The sequence below is a fragment of the Mauremys reevesii genome, linkage group 12 (assembly GCF_016161935.1).
Source record: "Mauremys reevesii isolate NIE-2019 linkage group 12, ASM1616193v1, whole genome shotgun sequence".
In the NCBI taxonomy this organism is placed as follows: Eukaryota; Metazoa; Chordata; order Testudines; family Geoemydidae; genus Mauremys; species Mauremys reevesii.
Genome location: NC_052634.1, coordinates 22,987,122 through 23,002,681, shown reverse-complemented (window position 1 = coordinate 23,002,681; position 15,560 = coordinate 22,987,122). Strand labels below are relative to the sequence as shown.

At 53.2% G+C, this 15,560-nt stretch overlaps 1 non-coding gene and 1 pseudogene across 1 annotated transcript; one reads left to right on the top strand and one right to left on the bottom strand.

Annotated features, from left to right (window-relative positions):
• The window catches only part of LOC120375743, a 128,303-nt pseudogene that overhangs the window by 58,765 nt on the left and 53,978 nt on the right, over positions 1–15,560 (bottom strand).
• On the top strand, positions 4,017–4,233 carry LOC120376538. Its single transcript, XR_005587396.1, has one exon. It is a non-coding gene; the product is annotated as a small nucleolar RNA U3 (small nucleolar RNA).

Sequence of the window (15,560 nt, the reverse complement as noted above, 5' to 3'; positions counted from 1 at the left end):
TTATGGGTTAGTCTTTTGCTGGCACCAGCTTGCTTGTAGAGTGTCTGAAAAACAAAAGAAACAATTTCTACACACACCCCGATGGGGACAGATTAGTGCTTAATAATAATAATACCACTTCCTTTTACAAATTTCCTTGCTAATTGCAGGAAAAATGGAAGAATTACCTCCAGGCTGTCCTTGTTTGGTTCTATAGTCAGATAGTGAATTACCCCACTCGCTGGTCATTTATGAAATTCATGAAGAGGTGTGCCTCAGTTTCCCCTCTTGTACAACAGACCCAGTTTGCAATAGTTTCTTTGCTGTACCAAGCTTTAAGTTTATCCTCAGGTAATAGCTGAGAGACAGCTTTAGATTTAGCTTTAGCACTGTATACACACACACACACTCCTTAGGGTTAACCTGTCCCCCTTATTTTCAGGCTTGACTTGTTTTTTCACCTCCCTTTCCTGGAGGGCCACAATCTGAGTCTTCCAGTAGCTTGTTTGCTGACCAGATGTATTTATTATTTGCAGCTCCTTTGTACTGCCACTGATGGGCAGTTCTCTCCTTCCCCCATCAGCTAGGTCATTTGCATTCACCCCGGCTTTCGGGCTTGCTTTTGGATCCAAAGCCATCAGCAGCTCAGAGACTGTCTTAAAAGGGACACAATCAACTTCCACCCGAGTTCTGATTACTTTCCACTTTCATCTTCTGCTTCAAAACACACAGATCTGAAAAAGAAACCACAACCTATTGTGGCTCCCTTTGGAGCCCTAATAGGGTTTGAATTAAGTACCATGTTTTGTTTGCATTTCTTTTACCCCTTCTCCAATATACACTGCACACGTCCTGGGAAAATGCACATTCCTTCCATAGTTTAACCTTCATAACATTATGTTACAAAACATAAGTCTCACTTTAGGTTTTTAAAACCTGACACAATTACACACAACATTTTGTTTTGTCTAACATCCCTTGCACTGCAATAATTTTTTTTACACAACTGTACCCCGATTACACGTCCATCTTGTACAACCAGAGACAGCCAGGGGCAGGCACGTTAAGTGCCAATAGAAACCCCGGACATTCCTTTAGTGATTTTGCTAACATTACCCAGGAGTCAAATCATTTTGATGAGATTATCTCTCCACCTGCTGCCTGCAGCCGTCCCCTATAGACCATTTCTGTGGACAAAGGGCCCATTTCCCCTCAGAATGGCTGTGAAGGCTTCTCAGGACAAAACTTTACCTGACCCTCTTGTATAATTTAATTACTAAGCTTCCATCCAACAGGAGTGCACAGAGCTGCACATACAGTTACATTTATATAACTGGGTTTTATTATTAAACCAAAAACTGCCTTCTTGTAACACCACAACTGTTGGCTTTTGCTATTTCCACAACTCCCAAATGTTTACTTTCCTCCAAACTCTGTATTATGAATTTTTGCAAAGCCCTCGGCGGCTGCACTGCAGTGCTGGGGTGACTCTGCAGGGGGAGAAGCTGCTGTGGAGCAATGTAGAGCAGGTGCAGGAAGGAGCCAGGGTCACTATTCACATTCTGACCTGCACAATTTTCCAAATTTGGGAATGTCCGAGAACAATTCTAAGGGGAAGGTGAATGCAGAGCAGTGACACTGGAGATGCCCAGACCTCCAATGGGGGCAATGTGGAAATTAATAATGGGAAGATCATTTGCGAAATTAGTCGTCACTGACAAGATTTGTCTCTGTTCTCATTTCACATTGTGGTGTTGTTTAGCAGAATCAAGACATAGTTTTACTGTATTAATTAAACACGTAATTTTATTTAACTGAGCCAAAAACTTAGTGTCACTTATTTTTTCTCTGTCCTAGCAAGAATGAATTGAATTTCGTGACTTTCTGGAAAGTGCAGCGAGATTAAATGTGGGGAATTCAGTCTCTGTGTTTGTGAGCTGATGTTTTCCTCTCACAGGTCAGTGCCTGCATTGAAATACCAAGAGGGATCTAAGGGCTGGTGTACGCTGGGCACAGGGGTGTTTGCAGGAGGGGCGGGGCCTCAGGTGGAAGGGGCGGGGCAGGGCGTTAGTGTCCCCCCAGCTGGCGGTTCTCGCCCTGCCCATGGTGTTGCAATGACAGAGGCTGCCCAGGCTGCACTTGTAGCGAGGTTCCCCCACTACGTGGCCGCGCAGAGGCTACAGGAGACAGGCAGGTGGCAGCAGGGAAGTGGCGACACAGGAGCTCTCAGCAGCAGGGTGAAGGACAATGCCGTGGAGTGGCAGCGACGCAGAGTGAACAGGGCAAACCGAGAGCCAGTTGAAGGAGTGGCAGCAGCAGAAGCTGAGGTTTTGCTTGATGCCTTCGCCCGCTGCTGTTTTCTGCCGGTCGCTGGGTGACAGTTCCTGCCTGTGGCAGCTGGGGGCTGCGGGGTCCCCTCGCTGCCTGTGGCGGCTGGGAGCCGGGGGGTCCCCTCGCTGCCCATGGCACCCGGGGTCCATGGGGTCCCCTCGCTGCCCGTGGTGGCCGGGGGCCATGGGGTCCCCTCGCTGCCCGTGGCGGCCGGGGGCTGTGGGGTCCCCTCGCTGCCTGTGGTGCCTGGGGTCCGTGGGGTCCCCTCGCTTCCCGTGGTGGCTGGGGGCCATGGGGTCCCCTCGGTGCCCCTGGTGGCCATGGTCCGTGGGGTCCCGATGGCAGCTGGGGGCTCTGGCATCCACCTGCAGTGGCTGGGAGCTATAGGGCCATCTGCAATGGCATTTGGCTGAGGCTTCTCCTCACCCCCCATGGTGACTGTGCACTCCAGGCTCTGCCTGCAGTGTCTGAGAGCTGGGGGCTTCCTCACTTGCCTGTGGCAGCTGGGAGATCCAGGGTCTTCGGAGCTGCAGGGTCTATTAGCAATGACATGGGGCTGGCAGGGTCCTCACGCCATCAATGCCTGCCGGGAAATCCTGGGTCCGCTCACAGTGGCTGGGAGCTCTGGGGTCCACTCGTAGGAGCTGGGAGCTGCAGGGTCCATATACAGTGGTGTGGGGCTGTGGGGACTCCCCCGCCACCCATGGCTGCAGAGGTAGTATATATATTGTGTGGATTCTGCTCACATAACACAGAGAAAGTTGCCTATGCAGCTCACAATAGTAAATAGGGCCAGACCAGAAGATATCTTCTTTCCAAGTGGGAATTGTGCAGGGAGGAACAACAGACCTAGTGCAGCTGTGTTGCCACTGTCTACTAGCACTGAAATGGTTCAGAATGCCTTGGGTCAAGTGGCACCAGTTCTAAAAGTAAGGGTGATTTAGTGCTGTGGTTCTCAAACAGGGGTATCCAATGGTCTTCCAGGGGGTACAGCAACTCATCTAGATATTTGCCTTGTTTTACAACAGGCTACTTAGAAAGCACTAGCAAATTTGTAACAAATTAAAATTCATACGTTGATTTGTTTATACTGTTCTCTATACTATACACTGAAATGTAAGTACAATACTTATATTCAAGGGATTTATTTTTATAAATATTGCATCTGATTTTGTAAGCAAGTAGTTTTTAAGTGAGGTAAAAAATGGGGGTATGCAAGAGAAATCAGACTCCTGAAAGGGGTACAGGTGTCTCTAAAGGTTGAGAGCCACTGATTTGGTGCAGGTACCACCAGTAACATAGAACCCTGCAAAAACTTCTAGTGCAGATGAATTTGAGAGCAAGCCAGAGAGAAACCGCTGCGGAGCATGCTAGAAAGGGCTGACCTGTCCGCATTGTCTGTGCCTGACAAGCTGTCATGTGGTACGGAGGAGCCTGTGAGAGGTATCGCAAAGCAAGAGGGTTTGATTGGTCGGTAGGAGCTCCACATGCTAATCAGGAGGTGTGTGTCTGTAAATAGCGACATAAACATCTTCTAATGGCCAGTCTTCTAAAGCTGTCTCAATTGTGCTTAATGAAATGGGAACCTGGTTTTAGATTTTTGGTCTTTAATTCTCTGGGGGTGAAACCCGTTGTATTAAAGCATTCACCGTGGGAAGAAAGCTTGCGCACATTAGCCTGGGTGTGTAGCCGAGCACAGCTTTGTTAAGACTATACTTTCAGGGATCATTTCTATAGTTTGTAACTAGAGAAGTGTGGTTGGAAGTGTCTGACCTTGCTAACCACGATGAGGAGTTAAAGTGTTCTCTTCTGAGCATGAAGTGAGTGGATAGTGGTGCTTTAATGCACCTGCTATCTGCTATTGATGAGTGTTCTTGCTTTTCTTTTAGGAAGCTGAGAGGAAGAAAACACAGACTGAGTGGTTAGTCCTTATAAAACAAGTTTAAAAATAAATGTTTTGGGTTTTTTTTTCTGTTATCTGAATTTATTTAAAGCTTTTGTGCAGTTCTGTTTAGGGGCAAGTCTTAGTTTGTTTTGGTAGAATTTAGAAGAAAAGTAAAGGTAGTGTGAAAATGGTATTTTAAAGGTTTCTAATTCAATACTTACTGAAAGATTTTTTTAAATTTCTTTATGCTGCTCTCTCCTTTTTTCTTGTAATCTATTTAAGAATTTAGGTAGGGTCCTGTGTCTGCATGTTCTCTGCCTTTTCCACTTGCTTCTCCGCTTCTCTCTTCTTCCCTTCCCATTTTTCAGGAAGCCCCTATTTTTACTTCTCCTGCTCTGGCAGGGGGTACGCAGTTTGCTCTTGGCCCCAAGCCCATCAGACAATCCACACAGGATCTGAGAGTAGCTGTCTCTTGGCCGTATAGTGGGTAGAGGGTTCTAAAGCTGTCTCAGGGTATGTCTACACTATGGGATTATTCTGATTTTACAGAAACCAGTTTTTGGAAACAGATTATATAAAGTCAAGTGAACGTGGCCACACTAAACACATTAATTTGGCAGTGTGCATCCATGTACCGAGGCTAGTATCAATTTCCGGAGCATTGCACTGTGGGTAGCTATCCCATAATTCCTGCAGTCTCACCTGCCCATTGGAATTCTGGGTTGAGATACCAGTGCATGATGGGGCAAAAACAATGTCACGGGTGATTCTGGGTAAATGTCGTCACTCAATCCTCCCTCCGTGAAAGCAACGGCAGACAATCATTTCGCGCCCTTTTCCCTGGATTGCCCAGGCAGATGCCATAGCACGGCAACCATGGAGCCCGTTCAGCCTTTTTTCACTGTCACTGTATCTCTACTGGATGGTGCTGACAGACACAGTACTGCAGCGCTACACAGCAGCATCCCCTTGCCTTTTGCAAGTTAGCAAAGATGGTTACCAGCCATACCGTCCCATCTTCTGCTTTGCAAGTTGACAATGACAGTTGCTAGTTATACTGTATTGTTTGCTGCTGTCATGGGTGCTCCTGGTTGGCCTTGGTGAGGTCGGCCGGGGGCGCATGGACAAAAATGGGAATGACTCCCCCGGTCAATCCCTTCTTTATGTTTTGTCTAAAGGGAGAGTCAGTCCTGTCTAGACTATCAGGCAAGCCTACTAAAGAACCAGAGAGGCAAACGGCCGCTCTGGGTCAGAGCGCCAGACAGCCCACAGAAATGATGAGCTGCATGCCATTCAAGGGGGTGCCCCTGAAACAACCCCACCCGTTGCTTCCCTTCTCCCCCACCCCTCCTGGGCTACCGTGGCAGTTATCCCCCCATTTCTGTGATGAAGTAATAAAGAATGCATGAATTTGAAACAACACTGACTTTATTGCCTCTGCAAGTAGAGCTCAAAGGGGGGAGGGGAGGGCAGCCTCCAGCTGCTATGATATTCCAGGCAGGACTGAATCTCCATTAGACAAAGTTTAAAGAAGAGTCATTCCCATTTTTGCCCAGGCACCCCCTACCAACCTCACCGAGGCCAGCCACGAGTACTCATGGGACGACGATGACAGATACCAGTCCTACTGTACCGTCTGCCATCCGGAAGGGAAGGGAAGGGGATGCTGCTGTGTAGCGCTGCAGCACCACATGTGCCAGCAGCATCCAGTAGACATACGGTGACACTGAAAAAAAGCGAGAAATGATTTTTTTCCCTTTGCTTTCATGGGGGGAGGGGGCAATGACATGTACCCTGAACCACCCGCAACAATGTTTTTGACCCTTCAGGCTTTGGGAACTCAGCCAAGAATTCAAATGGTTTTTGGAGAGTGCGGGAATTTTGGGATAGCTACAGACATCAGTTGCCTCTCCCTCCGTGAGCGTCAATTTTATTCTTTAGCTTTCTGCTATGCTTGTCTCAGCTCCTTAAGTTTCAGCACTGTGTTGAGTCCCTGTTGTGGCCTCTGTCTATCATGGCCTTGGAGATGTTTTCAAATGTTTTGGTATTTTGTCTTTTAGAACGGAGTTCTGATAGAACAGATTCATCTCCCCATACAGAGATCAGCTTCAGTATCTCCCGTACGGTCCATGCTGGAGCTTTTTTTGGATTCTGGGACTGCATGGTCACCTGTGCTGATCAGTGCTCCACGCAGGGCAAACAGGAAATTAAATTCAAAAGTTCACGGGGCTTTTCCTGCCAACCTGGCCAGTGCATCTGAGTTCAGATTGCTGTCCAGAGCGGTCACAATGGTGCACTGTGGGATAGCGCCCGGAGGCCAATACCATCGAATTGCGGCCACACTAACCCGAATCCGACATGGCAATGCCGATTTCAGCGCTACTCCCCTCGCCGGGGAGGAGTACAGATACCGGTATTAAGAGCCCTTTATATCGATATAAAGGGCTTCGTTGTGTGGACGGGTGCAGGGTTAATGTAGTGTTGACCACAGGGCCGGCTTTAGGCTGATTTGCCCGATTCCCCCGAATTGGGCCCCGCGCCGGCAGCGTCTCTCCCGGAAGCAGCAGCTGTTGTTGCTAGGCAACGAGAGACCCTGGCCGGCTGAGGCAGAGGCAGCCGCCTGGGTGTTGCTGGTCAGGAGGGGGGAGGGGGGAGAAGGCACATGTGCTTTGCAGCCTTCCTTCCCCTCCCCTCCCCCCAGCACTCACCTGGAGGAGACGCCGAGGGAGCTTCTGGTCCGGTGGGAGACAGGAATCTCTGCCGTGACCTCACTCACCTGAGCAGCTGCTGGGGCTTCCAGCGGTGAGTGTTCGACCCTGTGATTCCCCGCAGGGTTGTAATATTGGGCTGGTGTTGTGGTTTTCGTGGTGTTGCTGTTTGAGGGTGAGTTGGTGCCTGCCTGTGTCTGGTTCAAAACTAAAGTCGGGATCATGTAACCCAGGAAAAAAGCCCCGAGCCGGTACTTAGTGCTGTGAACTCCAGGTGAGAGAGAGAGGGAGGTTTGGAGGAGGAAATCAAATACATCAAGAGGGGAGAATGCGAAAGGTCTGCAACACGGCAGGCTGAGACTTCTCTCCCCCGCCCCCGCCCCGGCAAGAGGGGAAACTGAGGCACGGAGTGATCTGATTCCCCTCTCCAAATTATTTTGCAAAGAAAGAGGACGGAGGCTCCTATCCAGACCAGTTCCCTCCCATCAACTCTGCTTTCCCTGCTGCAAGATCTCTGTAGGGGCTGAATATTTCCATTAAACTATGGCTCCTTCGTTTGCCCTGCAACAATAAATTAGACCAGCTTTCGGGGCTATTCCTCCCCAAAGCTGTGGGGATATTAAGGTTTTTTTGAGGGGGGGCATGATAATATTCCAGATCAATCAAATGCCCAGCTCAGCTTTCTAGCCATCCAGCAGCTAGGGCAGGGAAGGAAGGTGCTCTTGGTGCAGAGTGGTTGCAAAACAGGGGTGAATTTAGCGGGGGGGGGGGCGGTCCAGTTTAAATCCCGCCTCATGCAGCCATACAGAATCGCTGGCAGCACTGGGAGAGGCCAGGAGTGGAAGCAGGTTGCCTGGAGGTGGGGGGACATTTGCCCTCAGTTCTGGGCTCTGGGATGGACTAGGCTGGGTGGTGGGTTCAGTCTAGTCTTCCAGCCTGTTGCTCTCACTGGGGTTTGTGGTTTTCATCTGGCTCCACTGAAAAGATCAAACAAGCCCAGTAGAAAAGCGGGGTGAGAGAGGCGGGAAAGGGTGTGTAATGGGTTAAAGTGACCCATCAACGAAAGAGTAAAACCAGAGTTTGACTGGGTTTCCCCCCAGCCACCACTCCTGCAAACACTGGGCAAGGGGCAGCCCCATTCCCCACCGAGGCTATGGTGAGGGGCAGCAGAGGAGGAAGGAAGCCACATGTGATGGCAGTCCCCGCCCCCCCCAGCACCCCGCCCCCCCACGCCCGCCCCCCAACGCGGTCCCCGAGCCGGCACCCACCCCACCCCAATCCCACCCAGAGCCTGCACCCCTCCACCCTTCCTGCACCCCACCCTGTGCCCCAGCCCAGAGCCTTCACCCCTCCACCCTTCCTGCACCCCACCCCGTGCCCCAGCCCAGAGCCTGCACCCAGCCCTCCACACTCCCTCCCAGAGCCTGCACCCCTCCACCCTTCCTGCACCCCACCTGTGCCCCAGCCCAGAGCCTGCACCCAGCACCCAAACTCCGTCCCACTCAGCCTGGGCTAAGCTCTCCTCCGTCTGGCTCCCAGCCCCTCTCCAAGGCTTGCAGGTGTCTGGAGGTGCTGCCTTCCACACCTTCCTAATTCACACCTCATTCATTCAACAGGGCAACTGATTACAAAGTGGGGGGAAGATCTTATTCTACTCCAAGCAAAAAGACATTTTTCTTTTACCTTAATTACACTACCTTTAGGGCCTGCTATAACATATTACCAAGGTTCAATACAAAGTCATATAAAAGTTATACAAAAATGCATAATGCAGAGATTTATCTACAACTGCATTGATTGACTGCTGTGTGCAGTAATATAGTGACCCCTGGGTCTTTGAATGAGGCTTTATACTTGGGGGGGAGGGTGAGGGGGTAAGTTGCGAGTGGGCAAAGAGGTGAGCAGTGAGCCAGCAGGGGTTCTAGGGGCGGGCATGGGGGTTTCTGGCAGGCGAGGGAGAAGGTGAAAGGAGGCGAGTGGTGGGGGGGGGACTGACTAGGAGGGACGCAGCAAGCCAGCAGGGGGCTAGGGGGTGAAGAAGGATGTGATGGTAGGGTTGAGCAGGACGGGAGCAGGTCCTATTGTACTGCTGGGATCTGGTCACCCCATGTGTGGTGTTTCTTCCTCCCCCCGCCCCTGAACCTTGGTTCTGTGGGGGGGAGGTGGGGACGGAGGGTTTGTTTCCACAGGGCCGGGTGGCGCTGGAGGGGGGGGAAGGATGGGGGCAATTTTATATTAATAAGGAAATATTTTATAAATTTTAATAAAATAGTGAAGAAAATCAGTTGTACAACTATCAAAACAAATTATTTTCCTGATATGAAAGTGCAAATCAGCTAATTAATATATGATGCAATGTATGTTATAGATAATTTTGTTATTATTTATATAGTCATGGAAAGTAAATAATACATGGAAGACATGAAAGGGTTTTTTTTAAGTGTTTTTTTGTTTTAGTCATCCCTGCCGGGGCCTCATCGAAACTGTTCGAATTGGGCCCCGCACTCCCTAAAGCCGGCCCTGACAATGAGGCTAATCATCTAGTGGAACAAGCTCCGCAAGGGACATGGTTAATTCCCCATCACTGCCCTGTGTAAATCAAGACCGCAGCTCTTGCTGCAAGACACCTGGTGTGTGGGTGTCCCTGTTCCCCCTTCAGAACCTCTGGTACATGGTGCTTCCCTCCTCCCAGTTCAAGATCCCCATCATGTGGGTGCTCCCATCCAGGATCTCTGGGGTGTGTCTCTGTCCCCCACCCCATGAACTAGCTCCCGTGTGTGGTTTCCCCTGCCTGCCCCCATCCAGGATCTGTGGGTGTCTCTGTTCCCCTTTTCAAGATCCGTGTTTCTTGGGTGCGTCCCTCCCCACAAGTCAGAATCCCCAGCGTGTGGGTGCTCCCATCCCCCCTGCAGGCTCTGCGGGGGGTGTCTGTATAAAAAGAGACCGTGTCTCACTGTCTTGCCCAGGCTACACTGCAGGGGCTATTCACAGGTGCAATCCCACTACTGATCAGCACAGGAGTTTTGACCTGCTCTGTTTCTGACCTGGGCGGGTTCACCCCTCCTTAGGCAACCTGGGGACCCCAAGCTTCCCCGGGATCACCATATTGATGCCAAGCTTAGTGCGGACACCCAATCGGCACAGCCCCCTGTAGCTCCGAACTCCTGAGCTCAAGCGATACACTGGCCTCAGCCTCCCCAGGAGCTGTGATCACAGGCACCAGCCATGGAGCCCAGCTGCTTTTATTGCTTGGCAGCTGGAGCTTTAAACTCTGCTTTTGAGCTCTGTGCCTGGGCCAGACGGGGACAGCCTGGAACTGGGAAATGCTCCTTCTCCCCCAGCCCCCATCTCATGTCGAGCTGCAGGCGCCGCTGTCCTCCCAGGTAAGATCCCGGATGTTTCGGTGCCCCCTTCCCCCGCCCAGGTGTCCGGGTACCTCTGCCCCCCATACAGAATCCTGGATGTGTGGGTGTCCCTCCCTCTGCAGAGGATCCCGGAGTGTGGATGCCCTTGTCCCCCCATACAAGATCCTGGGTGTGTGGGTGCCACTCTCCCCCCCAGTAGATCTCTGGTGGGTGGGTCCCCAGAGTGTGAGTGCTCCCATCCCCCGATACAGGCTGGGGAGGGTATAACTGGCTCTCCCTGTCCTGCCCAGGTGGTGCTACAGCAGCTGTTCACAGGGCCAGCGACCCCACTGTCACCCTGCAGCTTTAACCTGCTCCAGGGTGACCTGCTTCACCCTCCTTTGGGAGCCTGGGTACCCCAAACTGCCCAGAATCACCTGATTGATGCCAAGCTTAGCACAGACACCGGCTCAGCCTGGCAGGGAGCTGCCCTGAGCCCTGACAATCAGCTTCCCTCCGCCTCCTGCTGCACAGCGAGGGTCCCACGCGAGAGGCTTTGGGCCCAGTTTGTTCAGGAGCGTCCCAGGCTCCAGCTGTAAACTCTGCTGGTCAGTTCTGATCTTTGGCCACACGGGGGCGGCAGTAACGGTCCCATCTAAACGCTGTTTGCGTTCGACCCTTCGGATCGCAGATTGTAACCCGCGGGCAGATCTCTGAGTGCAGCCAAATCCCTCCCCAAACTAAACATTGAAGCAGCAGCTCCCATTGGAAAGATCAGGATTTTTGCCTTTAAAAACAAGGGAAATGTCTTTAGCGAGAGACTGAAGAAACTCAATTGATTTCATTGACTCCATGAATGTTCCTCTGTGTCCCCCTAGGAGTCATGCCCCACATTTTGGGAACCACTGAACCCTACTTGCTAAGCAGGGGCTAGTGATGCCAAAGCCCAGGGAAAGGGAGAACAAGTGCAGGGCCCCCAGCGCTGGAGCCATGTGAAGGGGCTGCAGGAGAGGGGCAATGGCTGGTGGCACAGGGAGTTAAGGGCAAAGGGGGCACGGGGGGGGCAGGAGTTGGGGTGAAGGAGGTACAAGGTTTGGGAGTGCAGGAGCTAGCAGTAAAGGGGGAGTGGGTATCGTCCAGGGGCAATGGGGAAGTGCCAAAGTACAAGCTTTGCCTAGGGCACCATTTTCCCTAATGCTGGTTTGAGCAAACAATTGGAAATGACCCTTCAGTGAGACCAGAACCATAGTGTAGAAAAGCCCCTTTGTTAAGTGGTGGTGGCTGAGGGCTTAGGGAGATGGATTAGAAAACAACAGCCACTTGTCTGTGGAGGTTTGATTCTTGCCTGTTAAGCAAGGCTGGTGTGTGGTGTCTCCATGGCTGTACTTTCAGTGTCTGATCATCCACAGGGAGCCAAGTCTAGACATACTCAGGGGCTCTATGCCAGGGTTTCTCAAACTTCCTTTCACTACAACCCCTTTTTGCCAAAAAAAACCCAAAAAACTTACTACATGACCCTAGAAAGACGCACCAAGCCCCTCTACACTGAGCACAGGCAGAGGAGACAAAGCCTGAGCCCTGCCCCAGTTAGGAGAGGGTAAAACCAGAGCTGGAGGGATTCAGCCCTGGGTGGTGGGGCTCAGACTTTTGGTTTCAGCCCCAGGCACCAACAAGTCTAATGCCAGCCCTGGCAACCCCATTAAAACAGGGTTATGACCCACTTTGGGGTCCTGACTCACAGTTTGAGAACCACTGCTCTATGCTGAGGGGAGAGAGTTTTCCTGGGGGTGTAGTTAATCCACTTCCCAAGAGGTGGCAGCTATGTCAGTGGGAGAAGCTATATCGGTGGGTGCGCAAGCTGTGGTGTTTACCACATTTAAGAAGTTTAATCAAACCCCATTTTTAAAACCACCTGTGGTCTGGGAATGGCAAAGGACCTCGATGAAGCACGGTTTGTCCTTCAAAGTCCTGGACTCTTAGCGTCATGGGGTTATTGTTCAGTGTTAGAGTGCTTGACTGCAGTTCACGTAGTCCTCAGTTCAAACCCCAGTGTTCTCTTATAACCCTCTTTCTTTTTTTTTTAAAAAGTTAAACATTTTCATTTCCATTCTCCATTCTGTTCAGGGGCTCCTCTATACAGGAGTGCTTGATATCAATGTAAACACTCAACATTTCGCTGTCCAAATGCATAAAAACCTAGCAAAGCTGTCCATCAGCTGAAATCAGTTCCAATCCTCTAAGTGTCTAGTTTATGTTTTCATCAGTTAAGCAAAGGTATCATACGAATGTACATTTGCAGATCCCTCTTCTCCAGGAGCTGTGCTGTGCAGAAGAACAAGAGCCACATCCAGCTGCAGTTCAGGAATCTGATGACCAAAGAGCCACGAAGTGTTCTGAGGGCTGGAGAAAAATGCCTTCTAGTGAGCTATTGAACAAGCTCAACCTCTTTAGCTTATCAAAAGAAGATTGAAAGGTGACTTCATTAAAGTGTTGAAGGGCCTTAATGGAGAGAAAAGGTTGTGTATTAAAGGCCTCTTTAATCTAGCAGAGAAAGGAATAACAAGACCCAGTGGCTGGAAGGTGAAAAGAGACAAATTCATATTACAAATAAGGCACAAATATTCAACACCGAGGATGATTCACCACAGGAACAAGCTACCAAGGAAAGTGGTGGATTCTCCATCTCTTGATGTCAGTTAATGAAGACTAGACGCCTTTCTGGAATGTGTTTGCCCCAAAAGTAGCTCTTGTGTCATACAGGAGGCCTGTGATATGCAGGGGGTCAGATTAGATGCTCTAATGGTCTCTTCTGGTCATAAAGTCGACTAATTTCTGAAAAACTGAGTGTAGCATTGGGAGCAGCGTCTGATGTTTTCCTGTCTAGCCGGCTTGCTGCCTAGAACGAACGCTCCTTGAGTGGGGTGATCCACAGGGAGTAGCTCAAACCTCCAAAGTGCCTGGCCAGGGGCAGGACATTAGCCCAGCAAGGGAGGGGTGTGGCAGTGACATCACAAAGGCCTTTTGCAGGACCTCAGACTATTGGTCAAAGGTGGTGGGGAGGTGGTGACCTCACAGAGAGATGCTGACATCAGCCAGGCAGGACAGGGGCGAGGGGCCAGGGAAACCTCAGAGACCCCTGTGGCTTTGCTTCAGCAAGTCTCCTTCTCCAGGTCTCTCTTTGAGGACTGGGGGAGTATTCGGGTTCACGGACGTGAGCGCCAGGAGGAACCTCTTTCGAGTTTTCTCCTTCCCTTTTCCTGATTTTACTAGAAAACAGACGTCCCTGTTTAGAAGGTAAGAGCCTCCTCGAGATTTGAAACCTGTTCAGTCTGATCCATCTGGTGACAGTTGAATTCTAGGCATGGAAAACACGAGCTTAAGGAGGCAGAATTTTATTCCGTACCTGGGATTTTGTCCCTTAAAATCACTGGGGACATTAGGGTTTGTTCTTTTTGTTTCACCTTTTCCTCCATCCATCCCTCCCTCCTTTCTCTTCGTCTCTTGCTTCTTTTGTCCTTTCTCCTCTTCCCCTCCCAAAACCAGGAGCAGTGTCGGGGTGTGTTTGGGGCGGGGGCAGAAGAGGGGGATGGGCGGCACTGGGGGACGGGGAGCTCGGAGGGTGTTGGGGGCGGGGCAGAGAGGGGATGGGCGGCAGTGGGGGAGGGGAGCCTGGGGAGTTTGGGGGCGGGGCAGAGAGGGGATGGGTGGCACTGGGGAGGGGGAGCCTGGGGGTGGTTGGGGTGGGGGCAGAGAGGGGATGGGCGGCACCGGGTTGGGGAACTCGGGGGTTGGGGCAGGGCAGAGAGGGGATGGGCGGCACTGGGGAGGGGAGCCTGGGGGTGGTTGGGGCGGGGCAGAGAGGGGATGGGCAGCACCGGGGTGGGGAGCTCAGGGGTTGGGGGCAGGGGCAGAGAGGAGATGGGCGGCACTGGAGGAGGGGAGCCTGGGGGTGTTTGGGGTGGGGGCAGAAGAGGGGATGGGCGGCACTGGGGAGGGGAGCTGGGGGTGTTAGGGGCGGGGCAGAGAGGGGATGGGCGGCACTGGGGAGGGGAGCTCGGGGTTGGGGACGGGCAGAGAGGGGATGGGCGGCACTGGGAGAGGGGAGCTCGGGGTGTTGGGGCGGGGCAGAAGAGGGGAGGGCGGCACCGGGAGGGGAGCTCAGGGTGGGGTTGGGGCGGGGCAGAGAGGGGATGGGCGGCACCGGGGAGGGGAGCTCGGGGATGTTGGGGGCGGGGCAGAAGAGGGGAGGGGCGGCACTGGGGAGGGGAGCTTGGGGTGGGGTTGGGGCGGGTCAGAGAGGGGAGGGGCGGCAGTGGGGAGGGGAGCTCGAGGGGTTGGGGGCGGGGCAGGGAGGGGAGGGGCGGCAGTGGGGAGGGGGAGCTCGGGGTTGGGCTGCTCAGGAGCCGCCTCGCGAACGCTTCAAGGCCACGTGACGCCCTCTCGGAAACTCCGCCTCCCGAGACAGCCAATAGGAAGAGGAGGCAGAGCCCTGACCAATGGGAGCGCGAGAAGAAACCTTCCCCGCCCAGTTCCAGTGTGAGGTTGGGGCTGCAGTGACCAGAGCCCCAGCAGGGTGCATCGGGGCTGCAGTGACCAGAGCCCCAGCAGGGTGCAGCGGGGGCTGCAGTGACCAGACCCCAGCAGGGTGCATCGGGGCTGCAGTGACCAGACCCCAGCAGGGTGCATCGGGGCTGCAGTGACCAGAGCCCCAGCAGGGTGCATGGGGCTGCAGTGACCAGAGCCCCAGCAGGGTGCATCGGGGGCTGCAGTGACCAGAGCCCCCAGCAGGGTGCAGCGGGGGGGGGGGCTGCAGTGACCAGACCCCCCAGCAGGGTGCCTCGGGGGGGGGCTGCACTGACCAGACGCCCAAGCAGGGGGGCTGCCGGCCAGGGTTCCTGCAGTCTGGTGCCAGTCACAGGAGACCCGCAATAGCCTGACCCCCACCCCTGTCCGAGCTCCCGCCCTGCCCCCCAGCCCCCTGCCCCTTGAGCAGCCCCCCCTGCGGTGTCACCACTACCCCCACCGCTGTGTCCTCCCCCCAGCTTCCCAGCCCCCCAGCGCCCCTCCGGTGGCCCCCCCCCACTTCCTCCCTGCAGCCTGCCCCATTCCCAGCTTCACCCCCCGACATCTCTCCAACCCACCTCCCCCCATCGCAGCCTCTGCCCCCCCGTGCCCCGGCCCTGCTCCCCGGGGGGGGGCTTGAGAGGCCCCCACCCCCCGGCCGCGCCCCGCCCCACCCTGGGCAGCGGCTGGCGCGGAGGAAGGGGTCGGGGCCCGGCCAGGTGCTGGGCCGATCCTGGTGAAAGAGAGACG